Genomic DNA, 24,111 nt, shown 5'->3' on the forward strand with positions numbered 1-24,111 from the left:
ATATATATATACATACACATACACCCACCTATACATACATATAGATGTATGTATACATATATACATATATATTCCCTTCAACTATCCTCATACTGAGAAAAGTCTTATGAGTTACAATTATCATTTTTCCATGTAGGGGTGTGAATAGTTCAACTTTAAAAAGTTTCTTATGATTTCTTTTTCCTGTTTACCTTCTCATGCTTCTCTTGCTTCTTGTATTTGAAAGTCAAAGTTTCTGTTCAGCTCAGGTTTTTTCATCAAGAATGCTTGAAAATCCTCTATTTCGTTGAATGACCATATTTTCCCCTGAAGCATTATACTCAGTTTTGCTGGATAGGTGATTCTTGGTTTTAGTCCTAGCTCCTTTGAGCTCTGGAATATCATATTCCAAGCCCTTTGATCCCTTAATGTAGAAGCTGCTAGGTCTTGTGTTATCCTGATTGTGTTTCCACAATATTCAAATTGTTTCTTCCTGACTGCTTAAAGTATTTTCTCCTTAACCCAGGAATTCTGGAATTTGGCTATAATATTTCTAGGAGTTTTCTTTTTGAATTTTTTTCAAGAGGTGAGTGGTGGATTCTTTTGTTCTCTCTTTTGCCCTCTGGTTCTAGAATATCAAGGCAATTTTATTTGATAATTTCTTGAAATATGGTGTCTAGGCTCTTCTTTTGATTGTGGCTTTCAGGTAGTCTGATAATTTTTAAATTATCGCTTCTGGATCTATTTTCCAGGTCAGTGGTTTTTTCCAATAAGATAGTTCACATTGCCTTCTATTTTCTCATTTGTTTGGATCTACTTCATAGTATCTCGATTTCTCATAAAGTCATTAGTTTCCAATTACTCCAATCTAATTTTGAAGGCGTTATTCTCTTTAGTTAATTTTTGAAATTCCTTTTCCATCTGGAAAATTCAACTTTTTAAGGCATTCTACTCCTCATTGGCTTTTTGGGCCTCTTTTGCCATTTGAGTTAGTCTATTTTTTAAGGTGTTTTTTTCTTCAGTGTATTTTTGGGTCTCCTTTAGCAGGCTGTTGAGTTGCTTTTCATGATTTTCCTGCATCATTTTCATTCCTCTTTCCAATTTTTCCTCCACTTCTCTTACTTGATTTTCAAAATCCTTCTTGAGCTTCTCCATGGCCTCTAACTAGTTCATATTTTTCTTGGATGCTTTTGATGCAGGATTGTTGTCTTCTTCCCACTACATGCCTTGATCCTTTTTTGTCTCCCAAAAAGGATTCTATCATCTGTGTTTCCTCTGCTTGCTCATGTTGCCAGCCAATTACTTGACCCTTGAGTTCTTTGCCATGGTAGAACTCTGCTTCCAGAATGGAGAGAGCTTTGTCCCAAATCACTAGGGTTTTCACAGCTGCTGGAGCTATTAAGAGGGTACCATCTCCACAGCCCCCACAAGCTCTGGCTCACTGGTCACACACAACCCACACTACCACCCAAGACCACAATCCAGATCCAACCAGGTTAAAGAAAGAGCAATTACCCCTTGAATGGTTGCTTGGTCCCCCTACAATCTGCAGGCCAGGAGCTCCTGAGGCAGCCACACCATGCAGCTGCCATACCTCTGCCCACTTCTCACCCTGGTGGCAGCAGCCAGACTGTGCTCTTCTGTTCCCCCCCCCCAAGTTCCAACAAAGTTCCACACTGACCTTTTACTTTGTCTTAGGTATTTATGAGTTGAGAATTCTGGAAGCCACCACAGCTGCTGGTTATTCACTCTCCTGAAGTCTGCTCTGGCCACTGCTGGTCAGGACCTCCCTGGGGCTGTAACCATGTGGCTCCTGTGAGACTGTGTTCGCCTCCCTGTGTGCTGTGATAGACATTTCCTGTTGGCCTGCCAGCTATCTTCAGCGGGAGATTTGTTTCTCTCTGTCACTTTGTGGATTCTGTAGCTTTAAAATTTGTTTAGAGTCATTTTTTTTTTTTACCGGTATTGGAGTTGTTTAGAGCTGGAGCCCATGCCAAGTTTGTGTTTATTCTCCGCCATCTTGGCTCTACCCCAGAGATGGCCTTTTGCCCAAAACTTTTTACTTTGCTCCATTTTCTCAACTTTCCTGAGTTCTGAACCCACAACTGGTAGCATCTAGACCTTCCTTCTTCCCTGACCTTGCTTAGTTCCACAAGGTCACAGTATCTTTTCCTCCTTCTTCTGTATCTATGCTATAATTAGATTACTGCTCTTAGGACCATTCATAGTCTCTGGATTATTAGGGATTTGCTTTTTTTTTTTACTAAATATATTATTGCATCCATATTGGTAGCTGCTAGTAAGGAATTCCCTTTACCAATGGAGATCAGTCCCTTCTCTGAATTCATAGTCTTAGTCATGACATCATGAATAGAGAGAGAGAAGGCCTCAGTCAGGATGATTTAAGATTAAGTCCCACTTCTGTCCACTTTTGATATATGCTGACTAGGTGACCCCTAGGCAAGTCACTTAGCCCCTTAAATGCCTCTGGCAATCCCTGGCTTTATCCACTTTTAAATACATAGAATGCAGGCCTTATTGGGCCTGCAGGGATCTCTTTAAGGAGGAATACATCAAGGATAGGAATACAGAAAATTTGACAAAGTGGAAGTGGGACATAAGACCTGGTTTTGAATCCCAACTCTGCCATTTTCTAGCCGTAGGCAAGTCATTAAACTCCCTTAGGGTCTTAGCTGTTTCTGTTTTTTCAATCTATAAAAGGAGGGGTAGGGGAAAGGGGGATTCAATTAGATCCTGACTCTTTCCTGTACTGATGCTCTGTGATCCTGGTCTTATACTTAGAGTTATGCCACCAGTTTTCAAGGCAAACCATAACCTGAAATCTTCCAGGATTCAAGGGTCCTCCATCTCTCCTCCCCAAATCCTGGATTGTCAAATTGTGTTTTCTCTAAGACTTAGAGACAGATGGGGTTGTTATTCTGGTGCACACAAAATGTTCAACCTTGTCACTAGATCATTCATCTCAAAAGTGGCCCCTGTCGGCACAAATTTTGACCCAAGCTACCTTCAGTTCCAGTGGCCCCTCTCATCTGTCCTATTTAGCTCAATCATCTTCCCTTGGTTGGCTCAACTCAGACTTTCATAATTGTCTAGGCTCATGTCTCCTTCTTGGATCTGACGCTTCAGTTCACCTGTTTTCCCTATTCCTAGCCAGGACATGCAGTGTACTTGTGAACTTGGCTCCTCTGTGTGCAAAACTACTTGGATTTGGTGTGCTCATGCTCTGTGTAACCCCCAAAGACAGTTCACTATGGATCCTACCCATGACAGACTCGGCTGCCCTCTGTTATCTCTGCAGTGACTTCAGCCTGGTTGACCTTCAGCAGAAGCACCTAGCTAACTCACTGGATGAATTTGGAGTCAGGAAGATCTGAGTTCAAATCCATTCTCAGACACTTAGCTAACTCTCTGGCACTGAACAAGTCACTTAACCCCTACCTTCCTCAATTTCCTTAACTGACAGCATTTATATTACAGGCTTACCATGAAGATCAAATGAGACATATTTGTAAAGTGTGTGGCACAAAGTGCCATGTAAACCCTTATTCCCCTACCCCACCCTACCCCAATCCCCACTAGACAATCCCCAAAAGACTAAGGCCAAGGACATTTTCCAGATTATAGAATTCCCCCAAAGTGAAAACCAGCCTCAATATCTAGATAATTACTCCCTCCCCCCCCAAAAAAAAACAAAACTCTGCAATAAATATAAAATGGTGGAGCAGAGAGGGACCACAGAGATGAAAAAGCTAAGACCAAGAACATACTATGGCAGAAACAGAACTGGAACCCACATCTCTGGATTCTTAGTCTAGATTAGTGGCCTCCCAATTCCATATGTAGAAAATCATACCAGGGGATCATTAGAAATTCTGTGTGGAGCCGGTAGCAGTAAGTCAGCTGCCAGATTATTGATCATCAAAGCTACCAGTATCTCCCTCCAAGCAGAGTCATAGATTCTGGCTTTCCCTCTGGGTCCTAACTCCCAGTAACTGATTAGGAGCATTTTCCAGCTCAGCAGCTAAAGGCTTTGCTAGTCTTGTATTTGCCTCTGATTAATGATGTTGCTAGTAATTTAAACATCTCCTGAGCTCTCTGTCTTTCCTTGGTAATGCTGAAGTTATTGCTGTTTAGATAGAAGGAAAATCATACTGGTACACAGAGAATATTACTTTGGTGGTGTGAGTTTAAATTGATCCTCAAGGAACAGACATTAAGTTATTTTAAAGAAGCTTTATTGAATGTTCATCATTCTCAGGAGGAAGGCGAACACCTCCAATTATGGTGGTTTCAAAACCAGGCTGCCTACAAATGGCTGCCTGATTTGCTATCATCTGTAGTCCAAGACAAGTTCTTTACCTTGACTTTTCCCTCTTCCTCACTCCTTATATACAATTACTTGCCAGGTTCTATCTGTTTTGTCTCCACAATATCTTTCACATTTTTCCCCTTCTCTCTACTCAGCAACTATTTGAGTCTGGCCTTTTTCAGTAACTTCCTAATTGGTCTTCCTGCTTCTCTCTCCCTTTCCAAATCATCCTTCACACAGCTGTCTAAACAAGCTTCCCAAGAAGCAAGCCTGAACATTTCACTCCTGTGCTCAAAGGCTTTCTGTGGTTCCCTATTACCTCCAATTGAAAAGTGAATGCCTCAGCCTGGTGTTGCTAAGCGTGAACAATCTTAGCTCTCAACTACTTATCCTGCCTTAATTTCATGTGGCTCCCATTCATATATTCTATGTTCTAATTAAACTGGAATATGAGTTCTTCTCTAAGCTCAATATCCAATCTACTATCTTCAAATATTATTACTGTACATATTATGACCTCCTATCCCCCAATATTAGCCCCTTGAAGGCAGGGACTGTCTCATTTTGAGCTGTTTCACCCCCAGCACCCAGATACCTAGAGTAATAGATATTTGATTAATAGAATCATTTGAATAGATCATGATTTCCATTCATGGTGTAGTGGAAAGAAAGCTATACTTGGAATCAGATAATGTGGGTTCAGATTTTAATTTTGACACCGATTAGCTGCAGGACCATGGACAAATCATCTAACCTTTATAAACCTCAGTGTTCCTATTTGTAAAATGTGAGTAAAAATGCCTACCCCATCATTCAACACTAGTACTTATTCAGCACTTACTCTGTGCCAGGCACTGTGTTAAGGGTTAGGGATACAAAGAAAGGCAAAAACACAGTACCCACCCTCAATGAGCTCACATTCTAATAGGGAACAAGGGAAAACATGCAAACAACTACATACATATTAAATATATACACTGTAAATAGGAGGTAATCTCAGAAAGAAGACACTAGCAGTGTGGGGTGGGGAGGGTGGAATCTGGAGAAGGAATCTTGTAGAAGGCAGGGTTTTATCTGAGTCTTAAATGAAGCCAAGGAAAATTAAGGAAAGAGAAACCTTGAGATATGGAGGATAGCCAATGGGACAAGGCATGAAATAAGGCTATACAGTATCATTTGTGAGGATCAAGAAAGAAGGCCAGTGGCTGAATTGTCAAGTATTATGAGTGGATTAAAGTGTGAAAATACTTGAAAGATAGGAAGGGATCTGATTATGAAGAGCTTTAAAATATCCAGAGGATTTATATTTGATCCTGGAGGTAACAGGGGGCCATTGGAATTTGTTAAGTAGGAGGATGGTGACATAGTCAGAGCCAAGCTTTAGGAAGGTCAATTTGACACCCTGTGTAGTCCAGAGTGAGGAAGAGACTAGAGACAGGGGAGACCACCCAGAAGGTCACTTCAATATAGTCCACACAGGAAATGATGATGGTCTGCACCAGGGTTGTGGTAGGAATATACAGGAGAGATGCTGGAAAGATAGATTTTGACAGGACTTCAAAAACAGATTATATGCATAGAGGGGGAGTAAAGAGTCTAGGATGACATTTAGATTATAGGCCTGGGAGGATAGTGATGTCCTCAATACACATAGGGGTCCTTCAGAGGAACACCCTTTGAAAGTCTTGAAGTATTGGTGAGTATTATCATTCATTCTTCATTCTATTAACATTTACTAAGTGTTCTCTAGGAGCAAGGCTCCATTCTAGGATCTGGGGGAGATGCAAAGACAAAGCACCCTATAACATTGTTACAACCAAAATTACATGTGTGTATGTATATATACACACATACATATATGTATATGTATATACACACATATATACACACATGTGTGTATATAGCTATTTCATGTGAAAGTTATTTCATGTGAAGCCCCACTATAGCACTTTCCACATGCTTGCCACCTACACTGTGTGTCCCCAGGGAACCCTTCCAACCACTGCTTGTTGGAGGACAGTGACTTCAACTAATTAGAAAATGATTGTTCATGAGCTTTAGAAAAGAAGTAACAACAATTGTTAACATTCATATTGGACTCTAAAATTTACACTCCATTGTCTTCACCACAGTCTTATGAGATAGATAGAGCAGGTATGATCGCTCCCATTTTATAAATGAGAAAGTTGAGGCCCGATAGGGGAAGTGACTTACTGGAGGTCGTACAAGAAGAAAGAAGCAAAGATAGGACTAGTGCTCAGGTCCGCTAACTATAAATTCTGAGTTCTTTCTGTTGCACCAAAGTGGAGGAAGGATCCAGAAATCTCAGTGGAAACTCAGAGCAGAAGAGGAGAGGAGTTGGGCTAGTGCTAAATTTCCTATAGTGTAGGGAGGGGAGAGGGATTTGCCTGTGAGATAAGCACCCCTTCTGCCCTCCCCCACCTTTTCCACTTATGTCTAGGAATAGGGCACTTCCAGGGTTGGGGGAGGGTTGGGACAGGGAAGGCTGCTTGAGAAGGACTTCAGAGGCACAGAATCCTAAAGGCTGAGATAACAGCTTAGGGATAGGGTAGGGTGAAGAAGAGAACAGGCCAGTTGAGTGGGTACTGAGCCAGAAAGTGCGCCACCAAGAGGAGGAATTATCCCCCCCACCACCTAGCCAAGATTGGCATCTGGGGCAGCCCTATTTTCTCTATGCTATTTTCAGCTTTGGCTATCACTGTCCTTATTCTAAAAGGTAGAGAATGAGGGCCAAGAAGGGCAATGCCCCCTACTGAAAGTTATACAATTAGCCAGTGAGTGAGATGCTAAAAACAATTCTTAATTCCCCATTTAGTACTTAGTCTGCTATACTTTCCAGGCTAGCAGCCTGAAACTCCTCTCTGGACAAGGAGCTGTCCAACTTGACAGTACCCAATACTGTGAGAATTTCCAGGCAATGACTCCATTTCTTTTTAGTCAGCCAGTGAAAACCTTCTCTTCTCTCTCAGCCCTGATTAAGCTAAGTTCATATAGATATGTGATGAGTCCATGAGAAATCTGTGTATGTATGTACCTACATACATACTCAAATACATATACATATGTATGTATATCTGTTTGTATGTGTGTATAAAAAGTGATTTGCAAAGCTTAAAGTCCAATATGTGCTGCCTATTATTATTACCACTATCTTTGAATGTCATATATGTGGAACTATTAAGGAATAAAACTCTAAGGAAGAGAATATTGGTTAGGGGTGTGTCAGACCATGATATTTTCATAGAAAGTTTCATGATACATACTTGGAAATCATTTCAAAAAGAATGTCTTTTCCCTTTTACTGAACTGGATTAGTAAAAGGATGATCTATTTATTAACTTTTTAAATCTAGACTTGTGATTTTATTCCTATGAGGAGCTCATAGGAAGGATGCTCTCCTTATCAATGGATGTTAGGAACCATTTTACACTTCAAATGGTCATGTATATTCAGGTATACTTTTGAGATATTGCAGGTTTGGTTCTAGACCATTGCAATAATGCAAATATCACAATAAAGCAATTCACACAAATTTTTTGGTTTCCAAGTGAATATAAAAGTTATGTTTATGCTAAACATAGACTACAGAAATGTAGTCTATTAAATGTACAACAGTGTTATGTCTAAAAATGTACATACCTTAATTAAAAAAAATACTTTATTGCTAAAAACGTTTATTGTTGCCTGAGACTTCAGCAAGTCATAATCTTTTTGCTGTTGGAATGTCTTGCCTTGATAGTCATAGCTGCTGACTGATCAGAGTGGTGATTGCAAAAGGTTGGTGTGGCTGTGGCACTCATTTCAATATTGTCGTGTCTCAGCAAACGGTAAGACTGGAGGACAGGGAGAGAGATGGGTTTTCCTGGTCAGTGGAGCAGTCAAAACACATACAACATTTATTGATTAAGTTTGCCATCTTATATGACATGGTTCACAGAGTCCCAAAACAATTACAATAGTAACATCAAAGATCGCTGATCACAGATCACCATAACAGATATAATAATGATGAAAAAGTTTGAAATATTGTGAGAATTACCAAAATGTAACACAGAGACATAATGTGAGCATAAGCTATTGAAAAGGGGCACTGATTGACTTGCTCAATACAGTTCAATTTGTAAAAAAAAAAAAAACCAACACCATAATATCTGCAAAGCACAATAAAAAAATTTTACATGTCATATTCCACTCCTACCCCCAATAGAGTATAAGCTCATTGAGAGTAGGAATAGTTTTTTTTTTCATTTTGTGCCTAGAATATTTTCAACAACCCACAAAAATCAGTGTGGGGAACCCCTAGTGTGGGGACAACCCTCTTCAATCCAAATATATAAGTTATCTGTATATGTACTCTTAGAGAGTTCTTAGGGACCCTCAGAGACTAAATGACCCACCCCAGCATCACCTGTAGGTGTGGGACAGAGGTAGTACTTGAAGATAGATTGCCCTGACTCCTCATATTGAATGCACCATGCCATGTTCCTTCTCCTTTTAATTAATCTGGAATAGGGAATTACAGAGGTCTCACTGACAATATTCTGAAGGAAGCTGAAGAGAAAAGTGCATTCAAGTCTAATGATGCCAGTTGAATCTATCTTATTAATAACAGTAAAGATGTTATAACCAGAAATAATTCTTATAATCAATAGTGCAAGGACAATTACTTCCATCTTACATAAGAGGAAACTGAGTCTCAGAGAAGTGAAGTGGTTTGTCCTGGGTCATATAGATTGTACGTATTAGAAGTACTACAAACCTAGGTCTCTCATCTCCAAGTCCAGTTTCCTTTCTGGATACCCAGGTGGCCAGAATGTACTCAAGGCCACCTCCATCAAATGCCTGTCAAATACCAGCTGTTTGACCTTGATCAAACCTCTTAGTGCTTGTTTAGCATCTCAGTGTTCCAGGCAACCTTCTAAGACCATAAGCTGTAATGAACACCCTACATTGTTAGAGGGAGTTGCCTCATCTGAGTTCCTTATACTAATAAAATAACAGTTCTATTGAGAAAGGAACAATTTTTCATCAAACAAGAGATAGAGAACATTATGAAATGCAAAATGGATAATTTTGATTACATTAAATTAAAAAAGATTTTGCACAAACAAATCCAATGCTGCCAAGATTACAAGGGAAGCAGAAAGCTAGGAAACAATTTTTACAGCTAGCATCTCTGATGGGGGCCTAATTTCTAAAATATATAGAGAACTGAGACAGATCTATAAGAATACAAGTCAATTCCCCAATAAATGGTCAAAGGAATATGAACAGGCAATTTTTGGATGGAGAAATTAAAGCTACCCATAGTCACATGAAAAAACACTCTAAATCACTATTAATTAGAGAAATGCAAATTAAAACAACTGGGGGGGTGCCATATCATACCTGTCAGATTGGCTAACATGACAAAACATGAAAATGATAAATATTGGAGATATGGGAAAATTGGTACATTAACGCACTGTTGGTAGAGTTGTTAACTGATCCAACCACTCTGGAGAACAATCTAGAACTACACCCAAATTACTATAAAACTGTGCATATCCTTTAATTTATAAATACCACTACTAGGTCTATATTCATAGATCATAAACATGGGAAAAGAACCCACATGTACAAAATATTCATAGCAGTTCTTTTTGTGGTGACCAAGAATTGGAAATTGAGGGGAAGCCCATCAATTGGGAAATGGCTGAACAAATTGTGGTATATGAATGTAATGGAATACTACTGTGCTATAAGAAATGATGAGCAGGTGGACTTCAGAAAAACCTGGAAAGACTTGCATGAATTAATGATGAGTGAAGTGAGCAGAACCAGGAGAACACTGTACACAGTAACAGTAACATTGTGTGATCATCGACTTTGTTAAACTTAGCTCTTCTGAGCAATGCAATGATCTAAGACAATTCCAAAAGACACATGATAAAAATGCTATCCACATCCAGAGAAAGAATTATGGAGTCTGAATGCAGAGCAAAGCATACTATTTTATCTTTTTTCCTTTCTCATGGGTTCCCCCTCTTGTTCAGATTCTTCTTTCACAACATGACTAATGTGGAAATATATTTAATATGATCATACATGTATAGCCTATATCAGATTTCATGTCATCTTAGTTAGGGAGGAGTGAAGGGAGAGGAGGAAATTTAGAACTGAAAATCTTATATAAACCACTAAAAATAAATAAATAAATTTAATAAAATAAAAAATGAATTAAAAAAAAACCTAATGAAGTCATTGGTCCAAACTCCATTTCAATCCCTATAGTTAAAAAATAACAAAGATGCCAATAGACAATCCAGAAAGTATCTAACATGAACTGTTTTTAAAAAAGCAACATCAGGTTGGATATTGGGATAAAAAAAGGGCCCAAAGACAGTCCTTTCCCTCCAGAGCTTATAATCTAATGGGGGAGCTCACAAAATTTGTCCTGCCAACATCTCCCCCAAGAAATCTCTCAGGTTATCTAACCCAATCTCCTCGTTTTATAGCTGAGAAAACAGAAGCTGCGAGAGGTTAACTTGCCCAGCATCACACAGTTAATAAGTGGCAGAGCCTAAAATCCCTTTAATCTTTTACCTTTTTTCCAAAAGTTCCCCAAACTCATCCTGGACTTGTCCTCATCTTCACACTATTCAAGAAAGAGTAAGGGACAGACAGTAAATATAACTTCTACAGGAACAGCCTGTTGATGACTGGCAATCATACCATTATGTCCTTTGATCCTACACTTGTTACTTGGGTTGACAGATTATATCTGAACCAATTCCACCTTGTGTGGAAAACAGACAGAGCTCATCTGAGAATGGGTCTGTGTCTTATGCACAACAACCCGTTCCAAAAAGAAACAATTAGCACATCCTATTGATGAAGGAGAAATGGGGGGAGATACTGGCAGGACAAATGGAGCCCTCTCTCTCTTTTTGTGAACTCTCCCATTAGATTGTAAGCTCTTTGAGGGCAAAGACAGTCTTTTGACTCTTTTTGTATCCCCAGTACTTAGCATAGTGCCTGGAACATAATAGGTGTCTAATAAATGTTTATTGATTTATTTATTGTTTGAAATTCAGGGCAACCCTCCTGATTCTGAGGAGGAGAAGAGGAAAAATAAGCATAGAAGCTCTTCTTTAGAAATTAGAAATCGCTCTCGACTCTTGACAATGAAGTCGAAGGGCTTGCTAAATCCATCACCGCCTAGCTCAGTGCACAAGGCATTCGTTTCCTGTATTGTATATTTAGTTACATAAAATTATAAAGTCTCTTCAAAGACCCAGATAGATGCCTCCTAGCTGACCCATGGGACATCCTCACTTCAATGTTCCACCAGTACCTCATATTCTGGATGTCTGAAACTAAGTTCATGTTTCTCTCTAAGGTTATTCCTCTGTGTTACTGTTTCCTATGCTCAGTACTCTGGGGTTCTCTTTTTCTCCTACTTTGTCCAACAGTTAATAACCATACTTCACAGATTCCATCACTATGCTTCTCAAATCCATCCTTTTCTATCTATTCCTACCACCACCACTCTGGTACCTCAGTACCACCAACCTATACTATTACAGCAGCTTCCTAAAGAATCTTCTTCCCATCTTCATTCTCTTCTCTAATTAGATTTTTCTTCAATTAACATGGGTTAATTTTTTCCCTTTCCCACCTCCTCCTCTACTAAAAATAAAACAAAAACAAAAACCCTTCCATCTTTCATATCACTGTGGCTTCCTTTTGGATTAATCTAGCCATAACATCCCTGTGCTCTGAAATCTTCAGTGATTCCCTATTACCTAATGAATAAAATTCCAAGCCCCCTACACTGTAGTGCCATCAAACTTTTTTTATCTAATATCATTCCTCTCCACAATTCTGTGCTCTACCTAAACTGGACAATTCTCCATCCTTACATGCTCACATTATCCCTGATGCCTGGAATGTCTTCACCTATTGAACTCTTATCAAGCTTTTAGAGCCCAACTCAAAGACCACCCTCTCCAGGGAGCCTTTTCTGACCCCACAACCAGTAGCAGTTTTTTCCCTCTAACCTAATGAGGCAATTTGTTTTGCTCCTCTATAATATGTTTTTCCAAGTAATGTGATTATTGCCACTCCCTGTTTCTATCATATCCCTCTACTAGTCCATGAGTTCCATGAAAGCAATAACCATCCATGCCTTTCTAAACTTTGTATTTCTCCCAGAACCTAGCACAGTGCTCTGAACATGGAAGGCATTTAATAAATACTAAATAAATGAACTGATGAATAAAAGGACCTGAAAGGTCCTTTGACCATTTGGTCCTTCAAATGAAAGGACCATACCTGCAGCAGGAACCCCCTGGATTCAATTTAGCATTTTACTATGTGCTATTTTTTGTTGTTATATGACTTCCTAAGGATTAATCCAATCTCCCCAACTGGAATGTTGTCAGCACCCAAGAGATGTGGCCATGGCTTCTATTCAGTGGTGTGCTGGTAAATGTTTAACAACTGGTTCTCAAAAAAAAATGCTCTGATACCCTTTAGTCACAGAATCCCAGTGTTGCAAGGGCCATCTAGACTTCAGAGGCTGTCTAGTGCAACTTGCACATCCATCCTACAACCTACCCAAGGAGTCATCTCCCCATTGCTTGAAGACCTTGTGGGTAAGTGGAAAGAGCTCAGACTTAGCTTTAAACTATGCCTCTTATGCGTATTACCTAGACAGCATTGGTCAAATCGCTTCACACAGTTATCAGAATGTAATCTATATAGATACACTTGGTGGGGAGATGGGACAATTGGGCTTGAGTGACTTGCTCGGGGTCACACAGCTAGTAAGCTTTGAACTCAGGTCCTCCTGACTCCAGGGATGGTTCTCTATCCACCAGACATACACTTTTAAATTTAATCATCATTAACACTTTCTCCACCACTTTCTTAAGTTTAGACAATCAATAACATGACAAATCAAGTCATGATTTATATGTTTCCAAGGTGAAAATGCTTTCACTGAAGACTTAACAGTTGATTCAGAACTGGTTGGAGGTGCCTCCAGCACACCCTGCTTCTTTTGTACTTATCTCCTTAAACTTGTCTCTTTTAAATCGTCACTGTTCCTGGACTAGCTCCACATATACTTGGTAGGTATTCAAGAGACTCATGAGTTGCAAGGAGCATGAGAGGATTATCCATTCTAACTGTTCTCCATACACAGGAATCCCCTATATATAATCCACAACACTGGCATAGAGCTTCTTTTTAAACATTTCCTATAACTGGAGGGATTACTTCTTTGTGAGGCAGCCCATTCATTTCATTGTTGGGCAGTTAGGAAGTTCTTTATATATAGCTGAAATCTGCCTTTCTATCTCTCAAAGACATTGCTCCTAATTCTCCTCTCTTGGACCAGGCAGAGGAAGTTCAATCCCACTAGCCCTCACTGACTAGATATAGATTGCTGAGTATAAAGGATTCAAGATGAAAGAGGAGAGAGAAAAGTTCAAGAAGAACAAGTCAAAGTTAAACAGAAAGAAAACCTGAAGAGCATGGAGAAGGAAAAAGAGGAAGGAGAAGAAAGTTGTTAAGACAAAGAAAGGAAGTGAGATGTGCTGGTCAGAGCGCTGTTCCAGGGAAGGTGCTAACAGTGTAAGAAGAATGACAGTTCCAGGGTTTAAGACCTCCTCCTTCTCCCCTGCTAAAGTTTATTTCTGCAGGTCTCCATGGGGATTGGCAACAATAGCAAGATGCTAGTAAGAAGGAAAAATTGCCTAAGGATCTCACTTATAGTGAATACTTCATTTAGTGGGATGAAATTTAATGAGGGGAAATATGTCTTCATTAAAAATTATCTTCATTTAAATTTCAGTCTTACACTGAAATGAATTTCCCAAGTACAAGATGATGGAGATGTGCATAAACAATCTTTTTGAAAAAGATCTAAGAGTTTCAGTGGACTGTAATAGTGTGATGTGGTTATATATGCACATATGTGTATGCACATGTATGTATGTATTTATTGTATATGTGTGCATATATGCTAAAGTGTATTGTATATGTGTATATATGCTTTTCTATATGTATATATGATATGCCTTTCTTAGTATGGTCTAAGATTATATATTATAATATAACTAGCATAATATATTCTATGTGGTATTATATTATAATATGATTACTATAATACATATAAGAATATATTCTCAAAATTAGAATATATTCTATTCTATAGAATATATGTTATATATCGAATCTTAGATTACACTAAAAAGGCATATAATCCAGGACTACAGAGATGAGATTCCCAATGCACTCTGCCTACCTCGAGCATTATGTTCAGTTCTGGGCACCATATTTTAGGAAAAGCACCAAGGAGATGGAGGGTATCTAGAGAAGAGTGACCATTAGGATGAAGAACCTCGAGACTGTGCCTGGTGGTGATTAGTTGAAGAACTTGGGAATGTTTAGTTTTGAGAAAAGAAGACTTGAGGGAAGAAGATATCAAAGCTTCCTCCAAGCAATTGAAGGGCTACATGGAAAATGGATTAGACAGATTCTGCTTGTCTCCAGAGGAAAGAACTAGAAATATGAGTGGATGTTACAGAGGTGCTTAAGAAGTTAAGAGACTCAATGTAAGGAAAAATCTTTCTAATACTCAAAACTGTCTAAAATGGAATGAGATGCCCCAAGAATTGATAGATACCCCTTCATTGGGGGGAGGGGTCATAGATCTAGAGCTTGGAAGATATAAAACATTTATTAAGTGCCTATTATGTTTCAGGCACTGTGCCACGTGTTAAACACATTTTTTATTTGATGCTCACAACAACCTTGAGAGGTAGATGTTATTATTATCCCCATTTTACAGTGAAGAAATTGAGGCAGAAGAAGCTTAAGTGACTTACCCACTGTCACACAGATAATAAGTGTGTGAGGCTGGATTTGAACTCAGATGCCCAGTGCCCTATCTACTGGGACACCTAGATTGGAGGTAATCTATCTAGTCCACCAATTTTTTCATTTTACAGATGAGGAAACTGACATTTATGAAGGTGAAGTGATTTGACCGACACTATCTAGGTAATATGCCTAAGAGTCATGGTTTGAAGCTAAGTCCTCTGACTCCAGGGTTAGAGCTCTTTCCACTTATTCACAAGGTCTTCAAGCAATGAGGAGATGACTCCTTGGGTAGGCTGTAGAAGGGATGTGCACATTGCCCTAAACAGCCTCTGAAGTCTACCTGCAGCCCTTGCAGCTCTGGGATTCTGTGACTAAAGCGTCACGTTGCATTAGCTCTTTGGGCTGGTACATCACACTATCGGCTCATTTTGGGCTTACCACCTAAAACCTCAAGGTCTTTTCACACAAATTGCTGTCAAGCCTGGTCTCTACTACCCGCTAATTAGACCATCGATCTCTTGAACATAAAGCAGAATTTCACATTTATCCTGATTAAAATGATCTGTTTAGTTCGAGCCTGCTATTCTAGTCTGTCATGGTCATTTTGAATTCTGATTCAATCAACCATGGAGGGGCAGCATAGCCTTGTTGTTTTGTTGTCATCGTCCATCCTTTGTTCTGGAACAGTCAGTGCTGATAATGGATAAAGTAGCTGAACTAGGAGCCAAGAATGACCCAATTTCAAATCCTACCTCTGATGCATATTAGCTTTATGACCTTGGGAAAGTTATATAACTTCTCTGGGCCTCAGTTTTGCCATCTGTAAGATGGGGAGGAAGGCTATAGTTTTTAACCTCATCAAATTTTTGTGAAATGCAAATAAAATTATGTATGAAAAGTTCCCAAAGAGCCTTTTCAATGTCAGTTACATTATTGTTGTTGTTCAGTTGTGTCCAATGCTCCATGACCCCATTTGGGATTTTCTTGGCAGAGATACTGGAGTGATTTTACCATTTCTTTCTTCAGTTCATTTTATATATGAAGAAGCTGAGGCCAACAGGATTAAGTGATTTGCCCAGGGTCACACAGCTAGTGAGGTCAGTTTTGAATTCAGGAAGTGGAATCTTCCTATCTTCAGGCATTTTATCCACTGCACCACCTAGCTACCCTCCCCAGTTATATTGTCATGAAATGCATTAGCATCACACAAGTGCTCACATGAAGGTCAGAAGAAGCAGTACAAGGACACTTTCAAGGTCTCTCTGAAGAACTCTGGAGTCTATTGCATGACATGGGAGACACTGGCAAAGGACTGCCCAGTATGGCGTGCCCACATCAAAGAAGGCTCTGTACTCTACGACCAAAACAGAACTGCAATAACTCAAAAGAAACAGGAAATACACAAATCTAGAGACATCTCCACTCCAAATGTTCATGTGGACTATTTGTGCCCAACCTGTGGTAGAGGCTTCCAAACTCATATTGGTCTGACAGCCACAGTCAGGAAACACTGTATTTTGACTCCAACATAGTGATGTCATTTTGATCCTCTTTAAGAACAAAGGACAACAATCCAACCAACCAGCCACCCAATGTATCAGCTACTATGGTGCCATAAGCTTGGGCTTAGAGTCTGACAGACCTCTGTCAACTTCACAGGACCTACATCCATCTAATGTTTCTCCTTCTTCTTTTTGTCATAGCCACCCTTTCATCTCTTAGTCACTGGAATGGATAATTCTCTAAGATCTCTTGAAACTGAGAGTCCATGATCTTTTTTTTAGATATACCAAGTATACAGGATCCAGATATTATAGTTAGCAAGGTAAAAAAAAAAGAAATACTGTAGAATCCATAGCCTCCACCTTCTAGGAGATACTTAATCCCCTCCCCACTGCTCTCCCATTATATATTTCCCCATGGAGCTTCATAGGAAATTTCCTTCAAGACACTTAAATGACACTTAAATTCAAGACACTTAAACTCCATGGTATGGAGCAAGTAATAAATCTTTTCTGTTCTCTGATTCTTAATACTCTTCCTCTCACCATGCATTACCTTCTTAATTCATGATTCAAATTTGACTAGATTAGAGTTTTTGTTTGGTTTGGTTGTTTTTTGTTGTTGCTGTTGAAATTGTTGTCTCACTTATCTAAGCTGATTGATTCTTGGTGAATTGCCCCCTTTCTTACTTTAAGCGTGGGATACAGGTACCAACTAATTAGATTCTAGTTGTCTCTACTCTCCCCAAGTCTTGAATTCTCCTTTCCCAGTTGTTTACAAGGAAGGACAGTTTCTTCTCCATTCATTTTTTCCCTCTTTTTTTGTGAAATCAACATACCACTTTCCTGTTTTTTAAAAGGAAATTTACAACAAAGTAAAACATTGTTGGATGGAAAGGTAAAATCAGAGCTATAACCAAGGTCAAGCAATCTAAGGTTTGTGCCAAGACACCAAAATCTAGAAAGGGCATCTAATTCTCCCCCAGAACAGTCTTCCATGCACTGAGAGAAGAACAAAAGGAGACCCCTGGTCTCTTCCTGGATATGGCACAAATTGGGATAGTGTCTGCTGAAAATATGTTGTTCCTTTAGAGAAGATGAGGTTCCAGGCCTCCAGGTAAGTATAACTCCACAATAGTTAAGGTACAAGTATTTGGCAGAGGTGTGACCCTCTAACCACAATTTGCCTACCATGAGAGAGCTCTTCAGGGTTTTTTATTCTTCAGGAGGGGGAGTATGTCTCTAGATCTCATTGCTCCCCTATATAGGGGGCCTTTACTGAATCAACACCTTCCACTCTGGGACTGGGAAGTGGGAGAAGACCAGAGAAAGAACAGTTCAGCGCCCTAAGTTCTTCAGACCAGTCTGTTCCAGGGTACATGTCATGCACCTCTGCAACACGTTCATTTAGGGGAAATAGGGAGCATGATTCCTGGATAGCCCCTGCATGGGAGGTGGACTGGGAATCAATCAATCCATTGGACCATAGACCATCTCTAACACACCCCTGCCCTACCCCCACCAAACTAAATTTGCCCTGATTCTAGCATATCTAGTTAGGGCTCTGAGTCCAACAAAAGACAAAAGGGGTGAGACATTGTAGAGCATTTCCTTCTCCTGGATATTCTCTCAACTTTGGGCTGTTATGACATATTTTCTGGTTGTCTTCCTACCTGTCTGACCATTCTTTACTAGTCTGTCTTACTGTATCATTTGCTCCCAAGGCATGAATGTACCCCAGGATTGTGTCCTGTCCCCGCTTTCTGACCTTCACTTATCATCTCCATCCAAATGGACAACTAAATCCACATATCCAGCCCTCCTCTCATTCTTGTGCACCATCCTTCTTTTTTCCCTTCTCTCTACCTGCATGGCCACCACCCTAATTCAGGCCTTCATTGCCTCTAGCCTAGACTATTGCAAGAGTTCCCTAATTTAGTCTTCCTCCCTAAAATTTCTCTTTATTTCAATCTATCCTTCTGACAGCTTCCAAACAGATATTCCTAAAACACAGGTCTGACCCCAGCATTGCCCTTCTTAAGAAACTTCGATGGCCCCTTATTGCCACTAAGATAAAACACAAATTTGTATTTAAGGCCCTTTAAAATGGCCCCGACCAACGTTTTCAGATCCATTTCATGTTACTCCACTGACATACTCCAAGCTCCAGTCAGTTGGCTAGCTTACTGTTTCTTGTACACAGAATTCCATCTTTTTTCTCCCTGCCTTCCTATAGGGTATTCCTCAGGGCTCTAATAATCACAGCTAGCATATTCATAGCATTTTTAATCTTACAAAGCATTTTACATATACCACCTTCATGACACCCTCTAAGGTAGGTGACATTATTTTACAGATGAGAAAACTAAGGCTGAAAGGGGTTAAGTGACTTGTCCAGGTCACATAGCCACTAACTGTCTGCGGAGGAATTAGAACCCAGGTCTTTCTGATTCCTCATCCACTGCTCTGTCCTCTACACCAGAGCCTCCTGATTGCTCATCGTTTCATGCTTGCCCCTTAGAACACTGAAGTTCTTTCATGGAGGACTCTTGATCACCCTAGCTATTAGCAAAGAAGGAAAAGGGATAGAGCATCTCTATGTGCCAGGCGCTGTGCTGAGTGTTTCTCATTTAATCCTCACAATGATCTGGGAAGGGAGGTGCTATTATTGCCCCCATTTTATAGCTGAGGAAACTGAAGTAACAGAGCTCAAGTGATTTACCCAGGGTCACACTGCCAGTAAGTATCTAAGGTCAGATTTGAACTCGGGTTTTCTTAGGGCCAGTGTGCCACATAGCTGCCTCTAGGTGCTCTAGCACCTAATATGGAGACTGACATATAATGGGCCTTTAATGAATGCTTATTGGTTGATTGATTGATTGATGAAACAAGAAAAACTATGTCCCCATCCAAAGAATCTGGTTGGCCAGTTAGGGTCTAAATAATTCATGTGTAATAATCCCCTGAAAGCACAAAGAGGTGCCGTTTTTATTGTGGTCATACAGAAGGACTTGTCTCAACCATTGATATGCCTGCTTAGACAGACAATTTTCCAAAGGTCAAGTGAAAGGGAATGAATCTCCTTTTATTAGTGGTGGAAATTACCTCTTTCTGGCATCCTAGGTTGGATGGCTATATATTAAGCCATCTGCATACCATAATGGAGAGTGCTATACCTGAAGTTAAGTAGATTTGAGTTCCAATTCTACTTCAGATACTTCCTAGTTATGTGACCCTGAGTAAGTCACTTAACCCCTCTGTCTTAACTTCTTCATCTGTAAAAGGGGAATAGTAATGATACATACCCCACAGGACTATTGTAAGGATCAAATGAGATCATAAATAAAGTGTTTTGCAAACTTACAAATACTAAATATAAATTATAACATATGACATATAAAAATACAAATTGAATATAAATAAATGTAAATAAAAAGTACTAAATATAAACAGGCCACCAGTGGCTAAGTGACAACATAGAGCACAGTCAGGAAGACCTGCATTCAAATCTAGCCTTAGACACTTACTAACTATGTGAGTCTAAGTGAGTCACTTCACCCTGTTTGCCTCAGTTTCCTCATCTGTAAAATGAGCTAGAGAAGGAAATGGCAAACTACTTCAGTATCTTTGCCAAGAAAACCCCAAATGAGGTCAAGAGCAACTGAAATGACTGACCAAAGCAACAAAATGGGTGGCATCCCAAAACTTAGATCCATTTAAGAAGCTAGATAGATAGATACACACACAGAGAATACACATCGAAAAACTAATGTTGGCTATAAGCTAAAGCAGACTTTCTACAAACGAGATTAGGAGTTAAAGAAGAGTAGTATATTCAGAAAAAATATTTTTCTATTGTAGATAGTGAATCCAAGCCTTTCTGACCCTGAGACTGGCCCTTTCTCTATCTGCACTGTTTCTCACATCCTAACTATATGATCCTGAACAAGACACTTCTCAGAACTCCAAGCACTATCAATACTGTAAATTATAGAACAGTTGCCAACCTGCACTGGTAGAGGAAGTTCCTGCACCGGGAATTCCCTAAATGCATGAAATTGCAAGTCCACACACACATCCTTCCCCTTCTCTCCCCCTGCCCCCAAATAACTATGGTGATGAAATTCTGTACAACTATGACCATTTTCCAGGGCAGCACAGGGGCCTGAGAGATGAGATGCCAAATGGAATGTGGAAATGTGAGGGAAGCCATGCCCCGGAGCAGAGAATAGTATGATCATTCATACTATTAGTATGAATATATATATATATACATATATATATATATGCATACACACATACATATATAGCTATATGATGTTCATGACTTGTTTGAGACTCAGCTCAAGTGCTAGCTTCTGCAAGAGGCCTTTTAGGCCTCAGGACCTATTAGTTTTCTCTGCTTTGCTAAGGTACTGAGAGCAGGGAACCTCCTTTGTACAAGAAGCAGTTCTTGGTACATAGTCCATTAGGGCATGTAGACTTTGTAACAGAAAGAAATGTAAGCCTGCTCCTGGTCATTAAGTGAGCTGACATAGGGTAGTCAGCCTCCAGCAATGCCTAATTCAGGGGTGAGTACCATGCCTGGCACATATAAAGTGCTTTTATGCTGATTGACTGATTGACAGGATTCTGGAAAATCAAAACCATTCCCTAGACCAAGATGGGGTACTTGAGGAGGAGATATCAGAGAGAATAGAGAATTCTAAATTAAACTATCCTGAGTTAAGAAAAGCAGAATCCCCAATACTTGAAATGCACTCCCTCCTCACATCTGCCTTATAGAATTCTTCACTTTCTTCAGTATGGAGCTCAACCACAACCATATACACGAAGCTTTTCCTGATCATCCCCAAGTGCTAGTGCCCTCCTTTCTTAATTACCTAGCATGGAATGCATGGGTTATTCAAAGACTAGCACTTCTGGTGTGAGAGCCTGCAGAGCCCTTTTCAGGGCTGCTCATCTACCTTTGGTGTCAACCTGGCACTCAACTACCACCTACAGCTCCAAGAGCTGTAATATGCGCCGCACCCACCCCCGGTAAAACCATCTCAGCCCATGGACTAAACCAGGTTCAGAGTCACTGAAAGACCTCATACCTGTCGGTGAGTCAGGAGAGTTGTCTACTCCAAGCATGTGTGAAGACTTCCCCTGATGGAATGGGTGGATAAGAACAATTTCTCCCAATGGCCATGAAGGCAGCTGAAGCAAGTGCTGTGTAGTCCTTAGAGCTTGGTCAGACATCAAAGATGCCAAGGTCATCCGCTGCTTCCAGGGTTGTGGCCAATCACTTTGACTTGTCTTGCCACTAGACTTCAATGACTCTGGAAGAGAGAGTAAAGGTGACAACTCTGGGCCCCTCTGCCTCCCTTAAATCCATGGCACATGAGTCAGAGCATAACCCCACGAAGTCACTGGTCCTCTTTGAAAACAAAATTTTTATTATTTTATTTGTATATATACTTATATAATCTATTAAATTATGCACTAAATATATTCTATATCTACTTATATTAAGCAATTAATAAGCATTTGTTAAGCACTAAGTGCCAGGCACTGGGGATATAAAGAAAAAACAAAAACCATCCCTACCTCTGAAGTACTTCTACTCTAATGGGAAAAACAACACGTGTGTAAGTCAGCATCTACATAACACCTACAGAGTAGAAGGAAAATAACCTTATTGGTGAAGGCACTAACAGCTGGGGCACTGGGAAAGGCCTCTTGCAGAAGCTAGCACTTGAGCTGAGTCTCAAACAAGTCATGAACATCATATAGCTATATATGTATGTGTATATGCATATATATATGTATATATATATCCTCTGATAAGACAGAGGCTCTATGAAAGTCAAGATATTTTTGTATTTGTGCCTCCTCCCTCCTATCTCCCCCAGAGCCTAGTCCAATAATGGAGTACATAGTAAGAGCTTAATAAATGTGTGTTGATTGGCTGAGTAGTGGATCATTCATTTCCCTTAGGATTTGTCTGTTACCTCTGCCCTGCTAAGGGACTGAGAGCTAATTTCCCAGTTTTATAACAAGTGAAAAAGCCAGGTTTCCCCTAAGGATAGCCCACCAGCTCTAGGGAATGAGCTACTGCTTCTTCCTGGCAGTCCAGACTTCTCCCCCATCAGATCTCACAAGGTACTTTCTCCCACACCTCCCTAATACATTGATGTTATACTGAATATTAACAGCTATTTATGTTTTTGTCCTGTGCTTCTACTAAGCTATAAGCTCCCTGAAGGCAGGGACTATTTTTTTTAATCTAAACTTTATATCTCTCCCAGCCTTAATACAGTGTTCTACATACAACAGATGTTTAATAAAAAAAGTCTGCTGAATTGAATTTGTTGGACATGCTTCAGACAAATTGAATAGGGTCAAGTGTAAGAGCAGAACATTTGAGGGTCAAGGGTACTGAGAGGGAGGGGAAAGGGAGTAAGTATTTATATAGCACCTATTATGTGCCAGACATTAGGCTAAGTGTTTTACAGATATTATCTCATTTCATTCTCACAATAATCCTGCATAGGAGGTGCTGTTATTTTTCCCACTTTACAGTTGAGGAAACTGAGGCAAACAGAGGTTAAATAATTTGTCCAGGGTCACACAGTCAGAAAGAGTCTGCTGCTAAAGTGTTCCCACCTCTAGGCCCAGTGCTCTATTCATTGTGTCACCCAGTTGCCTTACTGAGAGGACTCCCAAATGAGCAAAAGAAAAAGTTCATTGAAGGATGCCCTGAATTGTTCCTTTCCCACCAGAGGTTTCACTGATAATGAGTAAAATTGTAAGAAGTGAGACTTCCTCACTCTAGGAAGGAAAGCATACAAGGCAGTAGCTGCAGTTTGCCTGACTCAAGCTGGAATGTGGTTTCCTATGGCTCATGCATCAGTGAACAACTCAATTCAATTGAATTCAACAGGAATTTATTAAGAACCTATTATGTGCAAGGCACTATGCTAAGTGTTAGAAGTACAAAGACAAAAATGAAAAACAGGGCTTTCTGGGGATGAGTTCACACTGTACATGGAAATGATATCTTTGTTTCAGCTTGGCCACTCAGCATTTCAGTGTGTCTGTCTGTTCTACAATTACTTTTCAAAGAATTGATTGATTCCTTCAAAATGTGGTATGCTATTAAAGGTGAGTTTGATTCATGGGTAAGTCTACCATCTTGAACAGCAACAATAAATATATGTTAATCCCCCCTGAGTGCAGAGAGGTAGCTATGTTAAGTGCTGAGAGAGATACAAAATTTGGGGAAAATGTGGATTCCTATAATGAACAATTATATATAATAATTAGGTGCAAAACAAAGAGCTATGTGACTTTTGAAGGAGACTTACCACCTGGTGGAATCACAGAAGGTTTCATGGAGGAGGTAGCATATCTCTTTTTTTT

General features: G+C 39.8%; 1 long non-coding RNA gene across 1 annotated transcript; it reads right to left on the reverse strand.

The window, feature by feature from the left end:
- Positions 1-7,875: 7,875 nt before the first annotated feature.
- LOC138176437 (uncharacterized) lies at positions 7,876-22,030 on the reverse strand. The gene is made up of 3 exons (XR_011172239.1): positions 21,804-22,030; positions 10,916-10,967; positions 7,876-8,163 (listed from the first exon to the last, which is right to left on the reverse strand). It is a non-coding gene; the product is annotated as an uncharacterized lncRNA (long non-coding RNA).
- Between the last annotated feature and the right edge of the window lie 2,081 nt (positions 22,031-24,111).

The sequence above is a fragment of the Petaurus breviceps genome, unplaced genomic scaffold, assembly GCF_028583685.1.
Source record: "Petaurus breviceps papuanus isolate PSGF00001 unplaced genomic scaffold, PetGlider_PUasm1.0 89258, whole genome shotgun sequence".
In the NCBI taxonomy this organism is placed as follows: domain Eukaryota; kingdom Metazoa; phylum Chordata; class Mammalia; order Diprotodontia; family Petauridae; genus Petaurus; species Petaurus breviceps.